Raw genomic sequence first — 16,965 nt, 5'->3', positions numbered from 1 at the left:
GGTCTGGTCGAGAAAGGGCGGGGCGGATCTTTTGGAGACCTTACCGTAGATCTCATTACCTTGATTATGCAAGAAGGATTTCTCCCATACAAGAAGGGAAGGTATGCCACTTGGCATGCATGCGTTGATCTCGTAAAGCTAAGCTAAAAATATGCAGAAAAGCAAGCAGCCCGTTCTTAGCGTGCAGAAAAGCAACTAGCAGCGCGCAGAGAGAGAGAGAGAGAGAGAGAGAGAGAGAGAGAGAGAGAGAGAGAGAGAGAGAGAGAGAGAGAGAGAGAGAGAGAGAGAGAGAGAGAGAGAGAGAGAGAGAGAGAGAGAGAGAGAGAGAGAGCTACTTGACCAGGAAGTGTTGCACTGTTTTCAGCAAATGCGAAGCGAGAGCCTCTCCCCAGACACAATCACCTACGCTCGCATCTTGGAGGCATGTGTGCATGTGAAGATATGGCGAGCACCTGAAACGGCATAGAAAGGACCGCCACCCTTTGACTGGGAGAAACGAGATGAGGGACAGGAGTCGCCAAGAGGGCACTGATTTTGCCATGTCGAGATGGGGAGTTGTTTGGAGAGTAGGGTGGCCAATATATGGAGGATGCACGAGAGGGGGTCCCGAGCGAGGGCATGGAGGCAAACTAGTTGCATTTTTTGAAAATGATCAAAATCATACCGTCTTCCATAGGCATCCACAAGGCTTACCATCCTGAAATGATTCAGTGGCTTCGTCCATAACTTAACATGGACTTTTACAAGACATGTTTGTCATGTTGGCAAAGATTAGTTGGCTATACACACACAAATGGGCGCTGGATCTTTTGGTTCATAATTTTGGGTAATAATGAGTTGAGAACAGTATACAATCTTCATTCTGGTATGCTATCAATTCCTCCCAATTGTACATAGCAATGTTCAAGATGCCGCACAATATACACACATCTTAAATTCTGCACCGGCTGAAACCTAAAGAATGTGTTCGCATTTCAATTTGACATGACACCTCACAAGGTATTTACACGTCAAAATCTCTGGTAAGCCTTGAGATTCAGTTGCCGCTCGGTATCCAGCCTTTGCTGACACTACCTCCAGTAAAGTCTGGTATATGTAAAGCATGCTAAACCCATTACTATGAGTAAGAGGAAGGGTTGGCTTGCAATGGTTATATATGTGACATCATTCTACAATAAATCCTGTATTTGATGAACACAAGTTCATTTTGGAGTCCTCAACAGTAAGCCAATCTACTCTGGGTATTTCGCCGCGGAACTCCAATTTCGAAGGCGTTCACCTTGGCTGCAAATCTGAGTGAGCAAAGGGACTCACTCACAGATTTGGCCTCTGGAGATATGTTGACAAACATCAGGGTCTTTGAATCCCCTCCTAGACAGGGTTGCCAAAACAATGAGAAAGAAAAACGTGAGTCAAGGCAAGGCCCGACAACGCTTGGTGGGCAGTTTGTGAGAGAACCATTAACTGAAGAATTCACGTACTTGCAGCAGGTACATCAATTTTGAATTGCGGTAGGGAGTGTGCTGCTCTCTGTTTGCTATGGCTAAAATGACATCCCCCAAACTTGCAAGACTTTTGTTAATGGCATGATGAAACAAACAACTTGCCTGTTTAAAGTCAAGGACTCACATAGTGCTAGCATGAAGTTGCAGATGGTAGTCAAATACATGTGTCTCTTTAAGACGGTCCCCACTTGATCCACTATGGGAAAGCCTCTCGCTTCCCGCTAAGTCAATTAGGTTGAGTACGCCATGCACTTCTTGATCAGTGCTCTGTAACGCTAAAGAATCAGGATACTAAACAACAAGTTCCTAATTTAACATTGGTTTTGGTATGTTTTCCCAGTTGAAGTGCTACTGTTTGAGTCATGGTGTATTTGGTGGCGGTAATCTTGCCTAGGAAACTCACTCGGTCTGCTGGTTGCAGGTTTGGCCATGGATGCCATAGATATCACAGAAACAATGAAGCAAAACACATACTACTGGCAAGATGGTGTAACAGCGTAAGGAAGGTTTAGGAGCCGATCCATCCAAGATTGTGCTTTGATGAAAATGACCAATACCAAAGGTACATTTATATTCCGTATTTCGATTTCGTTTAAGTTATCTCAAAAGCATCATGTGCACATTAAAGCAATGAATTTACATCAATTTTATTGAAAACACTATAGATGAAGGTGACAAGGACTGAAGAACTTATGCGATCTCTGACAAAGAGACACATGGGGATTACACCACGGCATGGCAACCTAGGATAATACATGTTCTCGGTAATGAGTTCTTCTTGGTACAAATGCGGTACTTTTATCATAAGAGAGTCCCTCAAACACTTGAGGAGAAGCATAAGTCCCCCTTCAACACTAGAGGGGATAAAAGTGGCGGGGGAAGGGCACATTCCCTACGGTATTATTATAAATGTGAAGAACGGTGCCAACTCCACACCATACGTATGTATGGTTTTCTTTTTTTTGATGGACACAAGTATCTCAATGCACGAAATGCATTTTCTTTCATCTTTAAAATTTACTATTTGCAATTTTTCTCCTCCACACATTTGTTAATGCCAAATTTCATTTGTCTTGCGAGGTCGTGGAGCTTTTGGTAAAGGCTTTGAGGAGATGCTACCAAACCTCCAAAATAAGAGACGATATAGGGTAGAGGAGCCAGTAGGGGGACGGGTAACTTGGGGAGCTTGAATCTCTCTCCTCCGAGCTTGAATCTCTCTCTACCTTAGCTCATTTTAATCGCCTTTTCATCAGCTTTTAGGATAAATAATTTGGGATTGGTCGGGTTTGAGAACCGGTAGTCGCGGCGCAATTTTCGGAATCTAGTGTATCAAAAATTGGCATGAATAAGAACACCAACTAGGGACAAAAGAGGTAAAATGCACCCACGGAGGCTTGAGCCCATGCATTGACCAATGGAATGGGGTTATTTCAAATCAGCTAGCCGTTTGGGCTTCTCTTTTTCGTGCCTTTGTTGGTCATCAAACGTAATATAAAAGAGCCTTACTTGTCCTATTCCTGGGGCCGTACCACAACTGGTGCCTCTACCCTAAGGTGAAAGGTACAACAGTGCTCATTTTCTTTAATTCACACCATTTCCACAGTGCATCAATCAAGGCAAACTAGTTTTGATGACCTCAGGCAGTGCATTATTTGCAATTTTGTGGGGCTCACAAGCACTCATCACTAACAAGCAGTACTCACACGACATCGCATGATGAGTGGCTCTCGCAGAATCAACTGCAGGCGCGCAGGTTGCAACTTGCAAGTTGCAATTGCACAAGGAAAGAGAATGAAGGGCAACTTGCGACTCCAGGAAGCTTCCTCGAGGAGTACTGTGGAGAGGAGATCGCGTGAGGTTGATGAGGAGCTGTGCTAGTACGTGTTGCTGCCGGGCTAGATCTGTGCTAGTATATTATTGCTGCAGCCGCATCATGAGGGCGGTGGGATGAGTAGTACTACTGCAGAAACGTGCAGCGAGTAGTACTACTCATCCCACCTGCGCGAGTAGCTGCCGCAGCTGGTCGAGACTCGAGCATTAAGCTTAAGGTACTTCCGACTCTTAAGGGCCCGCCCTCGCTAATCACTGTCTGTTGGTTGTACATGATTAACGCCCTAATATTTCAGCTGCAGTAGCATATCGTCGACACCCTTAATCCGGTGGTCTCCAATAACTATGCTTTGCGGAATCTGGAGTACGTGCATTATGAGGAGCTTCTGCATGCCCAAAGTACTGTGCCGTCAGATCATTAAGGCAATGTAGCCCCATCCCACCTTTGGCTGCAACCCTCGCATGCAATAATTAGCCCCCATGCCACATTTTGACAGTTGCGCGTTCGAATGTTGCTCCTAAACCAGGAAGCCTGATTAGACTCTATCCCTCTCCCCTCCCTTAATTGCACTCCCTCTTGAAGCTCTGTAGAGAACGTCCCCTCTATTACGATTGGGCAAAGTAAGTAAACAGAGAAGAGGAGCTATTATAGGGCTATGTCGCACAAGAAACTCTCAAGCAATGGATGTAGTTAAGAATTTGTTTCCGGCTTTATACAATATCTGTGATCTTAAATCGTGTATACATACTAGCTCGGTTCTCAGATTTATCAATTTCTTCATGACGGGGAGACAAAGTCATCCAAAAGGAGAGGCGAATGAAACTTTATTTGAGTAGTTGTATTTTTTATATTAATTTGGATGTGTTGCATGCATGCTTGAATGAAACCTTTGCATGGAAGTATAGGACTTTGGAGTACCACTTTTGGTACTGTTTGTCATCAGTTTGAAGAGGAAAATGATAGGTGTATCTTGTCTTTATTTTCTCACATTCTAGATAAAAAAGTTGGATGAATATCTTTAGCAAACAAAGTTTTGCTACGCAACTGAAGAGCTACATGAGGAGTAGTATTAAGTCTTGAGGATATCTTGCATAGAATTTGCATGATGAAGATCTTTTTGCATACCATTGGCTATTTTCAAGCAGAAGTACCAGAAGAACTCAAAGATATACTTGAATCATCTGCATCTGGCGCACTTGTATGATGATTGTACTACAAAGGAGAGATGCCATGCAACCACAAAGGACCCTAGAGGCCATAAGCTGACAAAGGTCCGCTTCAATGCTCAAGGGGTGCACCTATAAGAAACTATTCATATAACGTGCGTTCAAAGCATATTAAAAAAACTCCTTTACTTACATGTTGAAGGTAATAAAATGACTCATTTTTTTTCAAAAGCTTACAGGTTTTTTCTAAAATCAACTAGAAAACCCCTTATGTTGATATAATTTTGTTAAAATTTTAAAATTTAATAATTAAAAAACTCATTCATTTGAACTCACGTGGTAACTTACATGTCTAAGAGGTGAATTCCCTGAGCTTCAATGAGGGCATGGCAAACCACTGCAAAGAAAATCTTGCAAGGATGGATAGAAAAATTGAAACATAGAGGAGAATGAATGGTGCCTCCCATGGAGCTCAAGAACAAATTGACAAGAAGCCTCGAGGGACACAAAGTAGATGCAACATCTGCACTGAAATAGGGCATCTCTATTCAAAGCCAGATGTAGAGGCAGTTTTCGAAAGGATGCCATGGAATAGGATGGGTGCGGCGGTACATCTGACTGATCTTAAGGCTAACATCCATGAGAAAAAGGATGTGTTGTTGATGTAAGATATCACCTTCTTGGAAGTGCGACATGAAAGTTTGCTACGAGAAGTTCTTGTGCCTTGGATGAGACACGAGAGGTGGAGGCTACATTGGCTATGAGTGGACGATTGCTACACTGACATGGAGTTGCCGATGTGACGAAGAGGATGAAATCATAGCTTTAGTACCAAGAGGTATTCTACCCTTGTGGTTCTATACTATTTGGATTCTATTGTTTTTTTCCTAACACTCAGTTGGTGTTTATGTCCGCTCACTCTTGCTGATGATTGATCATTTGGTGATAATATTGGTTATGGTGCATCTCTTGTAAGTTATGTTTAGTTTGGTACTTTATCGATATCTTGGGTACTTCTTGACACTTCTTTATTTTTTTGGTGTGGCTCTCTTTGATGGTGTTTGGTTATTTGGTACATTATCAAGCATAAGATTCTCGTTAGATATCTTTGGTACTTTTAGGGACAGTGCTTGAGATTTTTTATCTCTCCTTAGGTTTTGTTCAGTATCTTATCTTCCCTTTGTCACCCCTCGTTGGACCCTTAGTCCTTAACTGAGATATATCCAGCTGCAACCCCTTCACTCAGAAGGAACTTTGTAATGTTTTGTTCTTGGTGTCATAGGTCATATCTCACCTTTGTGAATTTATCTATCTATCTATCTCTACCTAGCATAGATGCCATAATGAGCAGAATCCACAATTGTCAAGAATGCCAAATGGACGCCAACATGCACAGAGAAAATATCCCAGCAAGGTAGAGAAGTAGATTCCATATGCATTCCACCAAAGGGGAGATCCAAATAGATAAAATGTGTAGCAACAAATGTAGAGGAGGTTGTATTCTACCAAGAGGTCAAAGCATATAAGTGCGAAAGGGTTGCAGGCTTTTTTGGATCTCAAGAGTAGATGTAGGTATCCTTTTGTTCAAAGTTTTCTTTTCCCTAGGTAGCTTGGAGGAAAGCTAGAGTAGCCACATGTGTTCAAACTTTGCGTGTGCGGCAATAACAACGACAAATGACCAAACATGCTGCCATGCATGCATGCATTGGCTACAAGGAGAAAATTAGCCTGCATGAGGCAATTGACACAGACATGGAAATGGTAATGCTATAAAATATTAAATACGATGCTTATCTTAAAGGTTTTAGGTCTTCTTTTAGTAATAGAATTAATGATCTTGCAGAGAGGTTCTTAAGCCACCCATAAACTACATCAACTGTCAAATCACTAGTTGATTTGACTCACTCTTCAATGTCAAAGATGAATATGCAACCCCCTTGAGATGAATAGAGCTCCCTGCTGAGAGAAGAGTATTAATAAGAAGGGACCAATATTTGTTGATGTGGTCAATGTGCTTGAAGAAGATAGTCATAGACTAGATAACTTTATCCATGCCAACAATAAAGATGCTCATCTAAGCCAAAATTGGATGGCCCCAATGAGCATCTTTAATTTTTTAAAGGCGTATAGCGGAAATATATGAGGTAATGTGCAAGGTAATATATGCGGTAATACTATGGTAATAGGAGCGAATAAATAGCCACGCTAATTAGTGCCGCATATGTTATTGTTAAACCACTACCACGTCCTTTGCTGTTGTTATTACCGCACACACAATAGTTTCACTTTCAATTTTCTATGGTTAATCCGTGGCAATGCTATTGGTTCTAGACTTTTGAGTCTTTTAGTGATGATACATGGAAGAATGTAAATGAAGTATTGGAGGACCTCGGTGCTAGTACTATGGAGGGCAAATAATCTGAGGCATAAAAAGAGGGATTGGATAGTGCTATGCACAATGAGGAATTTATAGATGTAGACAATATCATGAGCATTGAAAAAAGGTAGGGAGTCTTGAGACAAGGAGAGAGGGTTATTGAGGTCATAGACCGAGAAGGGGGCAATGTGGGACCAAATGTGTTTCCTGAAGTCAATATGGGACGTACAAAATCTTTGAGAGTCTTTAAAAACCTCTCTAGAAAGATCATCCATCGTGCACGCACTACTCCGCATATAGCAATCTCCTCAACCACATGAACCAAAAGGTGGACTTGACTAAGAAGAACAGATCGAGGAAATGCATCCTCAATGGCACTCACAATTTCCATGGCAATTAGCGATTAAGCAGCAAGGATGTCATCTACTTCAATTTCTTTGGAGCTCACAAACCTACCAAAAAACACACAAAAGTAGACTAATTAAGAGAACACATTGCACACTACACGATATAGTGTATATAGAAAAGTTGAGTTGAATAGTCGAAATATGAGGTAGCTTACTAACTCCCTCAGTTTGAAAATAGCTTCCCTCACTTTCTTGTCGCGACACACGCACATACCTCGAGAGGTTCAATGTTCAATACCCCCTATATAACCTACGTTCGTGGGCTATTAAATAAATCCCTCTTTGAACATGTATGAATGAATAACATGACTCTACCTAAAAATTTTGCATTTTAAAACCCCTCTCATCAAACTCGCGTTATACATTTACATGATTACATAGTGCACCCCCCGAGGCACATACTGACCAAAAAAATGAATTAAGTTGTTAAAAAATTAAAATACCATATGATTTAGCCTTGCACAAATGTCAATATCTAAACAAAACAAGGGAGAGGTTAGAGAGGAGAGATAGAATGTTTCAGTTGATTAGTTGTAGAACTTGCTTTTCTAAAAATGCTCTGAAGAGCTTGATTTGGATTAATCATCAAGAATTACAATCCAGCCCTTGCATATCCTTTGCACACGGTTCTACAACAACCCCTCCCTAGCTACATTATTGATTCCTTCTTCAAAGGATTTCCTACCAATTGGTATCTAAAATCTCCCTAGCATTGTGGAGTGCAAGGATGATGATAAATGCCTCTATAGCTTAGCACGCATCACATCGTCGGAAAGAAACGCCATGACACCCCCAAAACCTCTTGCAATACACACTTGTGGAGTTTGATAGAAAACCCTTCAATTAAGGCACACACTTGAAATTAGGAAATTTTGAGAGCATAAGAGTGTAGCTCGCCTTGAGTAGACCTCTGTAGAGTATTCATATGCTAAAATCCAATGAAAGAAGAGAGTGTTATGGGCTTTCAAAGTTGAGAGGTCTTCATAAAAGCTAAAAAAATGAGCTCTCTCGAATGAAAATTTGTTGCACAAAATTGCAGCTATATTAATGGGGAAATTTTCCCCCCTTTTTGAAAGGGTACTCTTTCTCTCTCCTCAGCCATCACAAGCTCTCTCAATCTTACATTTAATTGGCTCGTTTTGGCTTTCATTTTTGGAAAAGGAGGGAGTTGGGACTTGGGGTCCAAGGCACCTTTTTAAAAAAGATTTGGTTTTTCTAGGTCTAGGTTTCCAAGGTCAAGCGCTTGTGTAGGCTAGGTGTGAACACACGGATGGCCAAGAGCCTCAAGAAGCTCCACGAGCTCATGAAGGCCAAGAGGAAAGAGCTCCTCTCTCTCCCATTTGATTCAACCACAAAAGGTTTCCACTCCTCCTTTTATACCGCACTCCCCCTTCTCACACCCCCCTATATGGGATTAGTCCACTGCCACATGGCACCCTCCTCCACTTCCTTCCATCTTTCCAACATAAAACCTACTTCTCAGCCAAACTTCGAGGCATGGACCAACTTCTCAAGAGCACCATTTACCGCTTTGGCGACCAAATGAGACCCCGTAAACCACGGCTCGGAGCTCATGACCTCGGCCACTTCTAGCTAGAACTCTCCAACCTCAAAATTTCCAAATCAAATCCATCTTGCTGGCCCAATCATTAGTCACCTACATGCATCTGTGACCACTTTTCAAGTAAAGACGACCAAATTTAAACACACATATGTCATGATGTATGAGTTCAATTGACAAGCTATAAAGCATAGCTGAAAGTATTCATCAAAAGCCATCTTCTAGAGACTTATTGGACCCAAAAAATCTAGCAAACAAGGAGGTAAAAATCAAGCCTTTGTACAACTATCTTAGCAAACCACTCCCAAAGTGCGACAAGGTATGCACATATATACATAAAAGGCAGGTTGGCAAGCATCCTAGAGTAATTGATTTGCTTAATGCCGATTTCAAAACCGCCCGACATAGCTTGCCAACCCCCTAGTCTGCTTAGTCGTTCATGACAAGCAGAGGTTTTTAGGGTAAACAACTATTGTAGCTCATTCCCAGAAACCTCATTCACATTCTTTGATATCTCCCCATTCTCTTCTTCCATTGAAAACATTTCCTCTATTACAACTATTATCAAACGTGCCAAATATTTCTTTAATCTATAGCCATTAAGAGGATACTTGTGCTCCACACCATCCAAATCAGCTAGCTGATAAGTTCCATTGGCAAATTAAACTTATTCACCACACTAAAGGGACCTTACCATAATTTGATCTGAAACTTTTTTTGAAAGGTGTAATCCAACTTATTGTTATACCAAAAAACAAGATCATCTTTCTCAATTCCTTTATCTTTCACGCATTCATTAACCGTCATTTGAGATTTCTTAGACACTTCTTCATAATAATCCAAAGCCAAAGCTCTGTCTAACTATAAATATTATAAACTCAACAATTTGTGCTGCCAAGTGTCTCATTTCCCTTTTTTAAGTGACAATAACTTAAGTGTAGGAATCTTCACCTCAATGGGCAACAAAGCCTCCTTACCATAAACTAAATGATATGGAGAAAACCTTGTACTTGTTTTGATAGCAATTCTATATGCCCATAAAGCACAAGGTAGCTTTGAGTCTCAAGTCTTTCCATGAGTTTTAGTCATCTTTGTCAAAAATTTTACCAACTCTTCATTGAATCTTTCATTGAGGCCAATACACTGTGGATAATAAGGGCTACTATATCTGTGTTATAAATTGAGTTTCTTATATAGAAAATCAAACATCTCACCTCTAAATCCCGATCCTCTGCCAGAAAGTAACTCCAATGGTACACCAAACTTATAGCATATATGTCATACTCTGTCTCACTACTTTAGCTTTTGCCTAATGTGATAGATAATCCACTCTAGTCAAGATGTAAACATTTCTTTTACTCGTCATGGGTAATGGCCCAATAGCATCAAGACCCCATTTTTCAAACACATCAAAAGCCAAAATTGTCTTTCGTAACTCAAGTCTCAAAACTCTCTTTCCCATTTTTTGACAAGATCAGCAAGATCTACAGCAATGATTGACATTTTTCTGAATGCTTGGTCAAACATAACCTTCTTGCAAGATTTTGTGCAACTACGTAATCTTCATAGCAAAATGCCCTCCACACGATCCTTCATGGTTTTCTTCCAAAATCTTGTAGATTTCTTCTTTCCAAGGTACACGACGCAACACCAAGTCACTTCCCTTCATGTAAAGTACATCATCAAGCATTTTGTACTTCCTTGACCTTCTCATAAAAGCATACTTCTTGGATGATGGTAAGTCCATAGGCAAAACACCAATCAACAAAAAATCCACTTCTTTTGACAATACTTCTCTTCCATGATACAAAGGGCATCAATTTTCAACATAAATACACTTGTAATCATTTCTTGAGTAGCCTCATGAGCTTCCTCATTTTGAGACCTATCCACATGCTACAAACTCCATGCTTCAAATTTCGTAAGTAGCAGTTTCACCTTAAAGCACAAGTTCTTCAGTTTAGGATTCTTATTTTTCCACACTCCCAACACCTGCTTAACAACCAATAAGGCATCACCTTTGATTTTTAAGCGTTCAATTCCCAATTGTAAGCATATGTACAAACCACTTCAAAGAGCCATATATTCTGCTTCATTATTACTTTTTGCATCAAGCTTCAACCCTTGTTTTTTTACTGCATCATAAATAACGATTCCTCCTGATGTAGCATCATGAATTTTTTAATAAGAACCATAAAAAAATAGCAAGAGTTTCCACCCTTTTTCTTTGCACAACCTCTTCATTAACCAAAACAGGAGTCTCTTTATAGGTAAGTAGATCAGCCAGGGTAGCCCGAGTACTCTCTTCCACCAAGCATTAGGGGATTTTTGGGGTCTTTTTTGGGTCCTCTAAGAATATCCAACTCACTCGAGCACTTTAATAAAAGTCCTTTTTTATAAATATTTTGGTATAACTTTTAATTAAGTATAAAAACACATGTAAATGAAGTTATATCTTAGTATGTATGTCTTTGTGAGATTTTGTGCAAAAGTAATCAAGATCTATATCTTGTCAAGCTTTATGGCAATAAAATGAATTTTGCGGCAAAAAATAAAAATGGAGGGAAATCAAAAGTTAAACGTAGGCTTTAATAGTGTTTTCCTTATGAAACATCTTCTTCCTTATGTATTCTTGCAATGGAGAACTTTGCTCAAGATGCTTCCTCAAGTTCTCAACGCAAACGTAAATGTAATCTTCATATTGATATAGGGGAAGAATACGAGCCTTTACAGAAAAGAAACAAAACTCGTAATCTTACATTTGGTCAGAAACACCAGTTGAGATGTTTAGGTCATCAAAATATAGATTTATGGTGTGATGGGAGTATATATCCAATTGATCGTTGCTTATTCTCAACTCCTAGTTTTCAAAATCCAACATCTCTTTTACAATTTGCTAGAGATGGAGCAAAAGGTCTTTATGGTTACTGTTGCCATGTGTCGGAGGCATCAATGTAGGTAATTGCTTTGAATCAAAAATTGATTGAAGAAAATGCTATTTTAATTCAAAATCATCACTTGAGCAATCGAAAAGTCAATTCTCTCATCGAGACTATATCTGAGCTAGAGAGAGATTTGAAAAATCTCGTATAAAGAATACTGCTTTGGGATTGAGACAAAGATGTCGAACAATTTCTAATATTGAAAAATTGAAAGTTGGAGGTGGTGAACTTAAGAGAAATTAGAGCCATAAAGTAAGTAGTTTATTTTATTTTGTTTCTTTTGCAAGCTTTAATAGAATGTTTAGTTAATTTCTTTGTTTTTCTTACATACCATGCTTTGTGTGCATCGTTTGACTTTGTAGGGACCTGATGCATCCTGAAAAAGAAAATATTGATCCAATCATGGCACAAAAATCTGATTCTTCTTTGATCTCATCATCTATTGCTCGAGAGCTTATTGATTCTTCCAAATTCAAGAAGGTGAAACAAAATGTTATTAATGAGTTTATTAATGAAGCAGAGGTGAGTACTTCAAACATACAAAAGGTCATTGATGACAATGATATAACTAGAATGAGCTACTCACAAATCTTTAAAGAGGTGAAAAATAGATTGAAAGATAAGAAAATCCCTTCATCTGTATTTCTTACCCCTGCTAGTATGAAAACTTCTAGAAGAATGCTCAACTCAAAAGTTGCAGACTTTTTGGGTCCTCCTCTACACATCGAAGGAGACTTCTCTACAAACAAAAGAGTGGTGCACTTCAACAAGTTCAACAATATATTTTTTGATTTGGAGAACCTTCAACAAAGAATGGTCCATTTTTATCAAATTACTCCTGAAGAAATAAACAACAAACTTATTTTTGTGATCAAGCTCGATAAGTGTGAAACGCTCAAGCATAAAAAGACTGAACATGTGACAATCACACTCATGAATTGAGCACTTACGAAACAATTTTCTGGTCATACAAATTGTAGCCCAGATGAAGACAAGGAGAGAGATTTCAGTGTACAATCAGAAAATCATATTTGGTGGCTTGGATTATTTGAGGTAAAATGCTAAGTGATATTTTTCTTATCAAAACATTGCAGATTATCACACTTTTAAAATCTTATGAGTGACTGTGATTGATGGTTATTGCAGGTTGATAAGGAAGATCATGATATTTTATACCGGGCTTTTTATCAAACCCAAGTACCAACAATCATTCAAAAACAAACAGCAGGAAAACTTTTACAAGTGAAGGGTGTTGGCAATTTTTCTGTTGAGTGGCACATGGAGGGTGACCTCAAAACATTGAAATGCATGTATAACATCTCGAAGGCTGCTCTTTCTAAATCTCCTTGTTTATATTGCATGAAATCAGTAGATTATTTAAATCAATGAAGCCAATTACAAAAACCTACAAGGGATCTTGAAGATTCAAACTTCAAACTTGTTCCAAATATAATTCCACTATCACATGTACATGTCTGTACATTACATGCATTGTGAAAAATTGTAGAGAAAATAATTTACTTGTATATCCAATTTGCATGGAAGCTCAAACCTGCAAAGGCATCAAAAGAGGGTATTCAAAAAATCGAAGAAGTCCTTTTTAGCATTGGAATTCATGGAGGTCATGTCAAAATCGCAAAATTCTCTAAAAGGTCAACAACATCACATGAAGTTCCGACAAAACCATCAATTGGTGGTGTTAAAGCACAAAGGTTTCTATCAAACCATGGAAAGGTCTCAAACTCAACAATTAGATTTAACTTGTGGAAGGTATTACATAATGCAGTAAAAGATCATGCTGACACAGGTGAGGCAAGGAATTGTAAAGAAGAGATATGGATATTTAGATGAATTTTTTTCTATATTTGACAAAAAAACATGGACCCAAGAGGACAACAATAAGTTAAGAATTTCACTTCAAGCTTTTGGCAAAAGCATGCAAGAAGCTTGGTCATCTCATAACTTAACACATTACATGGTATGTTTATTTTTCTCTTATACATGAATTGTTTTTTTTTGTTTTATTTAGAGAGAAATATACAAACCACATGCTACACTACAAGAGGTACTTCACATTAGCGACGCTCGCAGTGCGACACTCAAAAGTGAAAACCCATGGCGTCTCTATGCTCATCACTATGGGCGTCACTATGAGCATCGCTAGTTTACTTATAACTTAGCGACGCCCATAGCGACGCCGACAGGGGTTAAAAAAAAATCGAGATCGCCCAAAAACTCAGATCTCAAATCTGAGTTTTCCACGCTCAAGCAAGCAAAGGTAACTCGCGCTCTCCCTCTCTCTCTCTTTCTTCTCCACACACACACACACACACACACACACACACACACACACACACACACACACACACACACACACACACACACACACACACACATATACACAAGGAGAGGAAGGAGAGCCACGTATGCTCCTTCCCTCTCCTCTCTCTTATGTTCCCTTCCCCTCTTTCTCTCTCTTCCTCTCTCTTTCTCTCTCTCTCTCTCACACACACACACACATTGTGTTTTTGAGAGAGAGAGAGAGAGAGAGAGAGAGAGAGAGAGAGAGAGATAGAGAGAGAGAGAGAGCACATGCATAAACAAAACACACACACACACACACACACACACACACACACACACGCATAAACAAAGAATGCATACACACACATTGAGAGAGAGAGAGAGAGAGAGAGAGAGAGAGAGAGAGAGAGAGAGCGCACGCGCGAGAGCAAATGACGAATTTGAAATTTAAAATCGTGTTATGAAGTGAGACCCATTCACATCTTCGCAGCTAGTAGCCCCATTGGTATGTCTTTTACCCTTCAATGGAGCGAATCACCATATGTTCAATTAGGTTAGATTTAAGATTAGATTTTGGATTGAGTTTTTATATTAGAGTATAAACAGTAAAAAAATTAGAGTTAGATGAACGGTGATCCCTCTCTTTCTCTCTAGGAATGTGACCTTAAGCTGGAAAGATTTCAACGGCATGATACTCAGATTGGAGGCCAACATGTAATGTGTTAACACTAGAATGGTAACATGACACTTTTATGTCCTTGGACACTTTTGTGTCCTGTTAAGTGACCATTTTGCTTGAATTATTTGAAGAGTATGAAAATGAATTTCTAGGTGCTATATATCCACAAAGTTGCCTTATGATCTGAAAAAAACTTAGCATTTTTTTTTGAGTATCGATCTCACTATTAACCTTACTCTGCACAACATTTTTGAACCTAAACTGTGTGAAAAAACTGGTCCTGTTTTTGGCCTTTTTTCAATTTTTGGCAACTATACCACTCTAAACTTCATGTTTGTGAGGTTTAGATGGCTAGAGGTTAGGCCTTCATAGTTCTCAACATGTTTTGATGCTTGTAGGGAGAGCTAAGTGTTAAAATTCAAAATTTATGACCAATTTACGAGGATTGCATAATCCTGTTTTTTAGACAAAATTAGCACTTTTATGATTTTTTTGGTGGCTTTCTTGATATCCAAATTCAATTTTGATTGTGTAAGTGTAATGTATAACATAAAGCTAATCGTCCTTGAGTTTTGGGGGACCTAATATGCTATATAGCATAGTATATGATGATGGTTGAGTTTTTTGATTGCTGCAGAATACGGTACATTTTAGAGTAGCAAGTATAACTTTCTCAATATTGCTAGTTTCTTAGGCCAATTGTGTGTATTTTGTAGGTAGTAACCAGATCTAATTGTAGACTACAAACTTGGCTAGATATTGAGCAATTTCTATGGGTTTCTAGAGGTAATAATGCTAAACCCAGTTTTTTCATGTTTGCTGTATTTAGCACTTTATCATTGCCCCCAAGGTTCCGATTGTAAGAGATCCATTGTCCTTTTGACATGCTCCATGGATCCTTTTGAATCCAGAGGCCCAAAGGGAACTAAGAAAACGTGTATATAGTATCTGTATTGAGCGTGACTATAGAAACTTTGATGGTAGGTCCGCAGAATGACAAAAATGCAACTTCTCTGTACCTATTTTTATTGCCCAAAAAAAAATTAGTGAGGTAAAAGCAACCATATGTTTTGGTCACCAACCCATTGAAGTTAACGGGGCATTTTATCTCATGTCCTACTAAAATCTCCACTCTTATTTATATGCAATCAACCGTAAGAAATTGCTGTTTTGGGCAAAATGCACTGGTCCATCAACTTTGGAGGCTTGTAGTGACCAAGGGATGAGAAAAATTACAAGTTTCTCATTTTTTCCATATGTAGTAGTTATTGAACTATAATCTCATGAAAGGATTTTTCAAAATGAGTGGATCTACTATGGTTTTGGAATTTTTTCCCAAAACCCTGAAAGGACACTTTTATGTCCTGTTAGGTTACCATTCTAGTGTTAAGTAATCCCTCGAACAAAGATCTACTGTGAAAAGATGTTAAGATGCTGTGAAATGCTACAACTAGAGAAGAGGCAAAGGGGTTTTGTCCACTACATGCACTATCATGTAGACGTGGGTGTGTAGATTTCTTGTACCCGCAAATATAGGCATTGACCAATAAAGACGAGATTATAACCGGGTGGTTCTGATCTCCGTGCACCTCTAGACCGAGGTGTGCGGGGATTGGACATGACTAGAGAATGTGAGGTAGTTTACAGTGTGAACAAAGAGAGAGAGAGAGAGAGAGAGAGAGAGAGAGAGAGAGAGAGAGATAAAAGATGGAGAATGCCAATAGAAGATTAAATTTGTTGTCCAGGTTATAAGGTTTTTACCCCCATTATGAGTAGTGACGGGGATGTGGGGCCGTCCAACCAAAACACCTATCTCTCAACGAGGATCTTATGTCCTTGTAATCAATGCAAGCATGCTGTGCGACGGACAAGACGTGTTCCTTTGCAGCATGTTCGCGAAGTTGGCGAGTTTGATCCATCTATTATAGATCAAGTTGTTGCCAATTATAACTCATCGGACTCTGACTCTGGCCAACAGGTAGCAATCTTGCAACCCAATAGCCGTGTTCGCAGGCGCTTTGGTCAAGCAGCATACGTGAGGCCACAAGATGTAGCCTCTGACAGCTCGGAGGATGATCATGCAGACCACATTCCCAACAAGGCAATGTTTGAGCCCGAGATTGATGAAATGATTGAGACGATCATTGATTCAGAAAGGCTTGTCTATGATGATATGAAAAGTGAAGCCGATAC

General features: G+C 39.4%; 1 pseudogene; it reads left to right on the top strand.

Moving 5' to 3' along the window:
• Positions 1 to 12,158: 12,158 nt before the first annotated feature.
• LOC147462448 (uncharacterized) lies at positions 12,159 to 13,178 on the top strand (annotated as a pseudogene).
• Positions 13,179 to 16,965: the final 3,787 nt, after the last annotated feature.

Source organism: Adiantum capillus-veneris, chromosome 2 (genome assembly GCF_014529385.1).
Source record: "Adiantum capillus-veneris isolate H3 chromosome 2, ASM1452938v2, whole genome shotgun sequence".
NCBI lineage: Eukaryota > Viridiplantae > Streptophyta > Polypodiopsida > Polypodiales > Pteridaceae > Adiantum > Adiantum capillus-veneris.
Note: the sequence above shows the minus strand (reverse complement) of the source record. Positions and strands in the feature narration are given on the sequence as shown.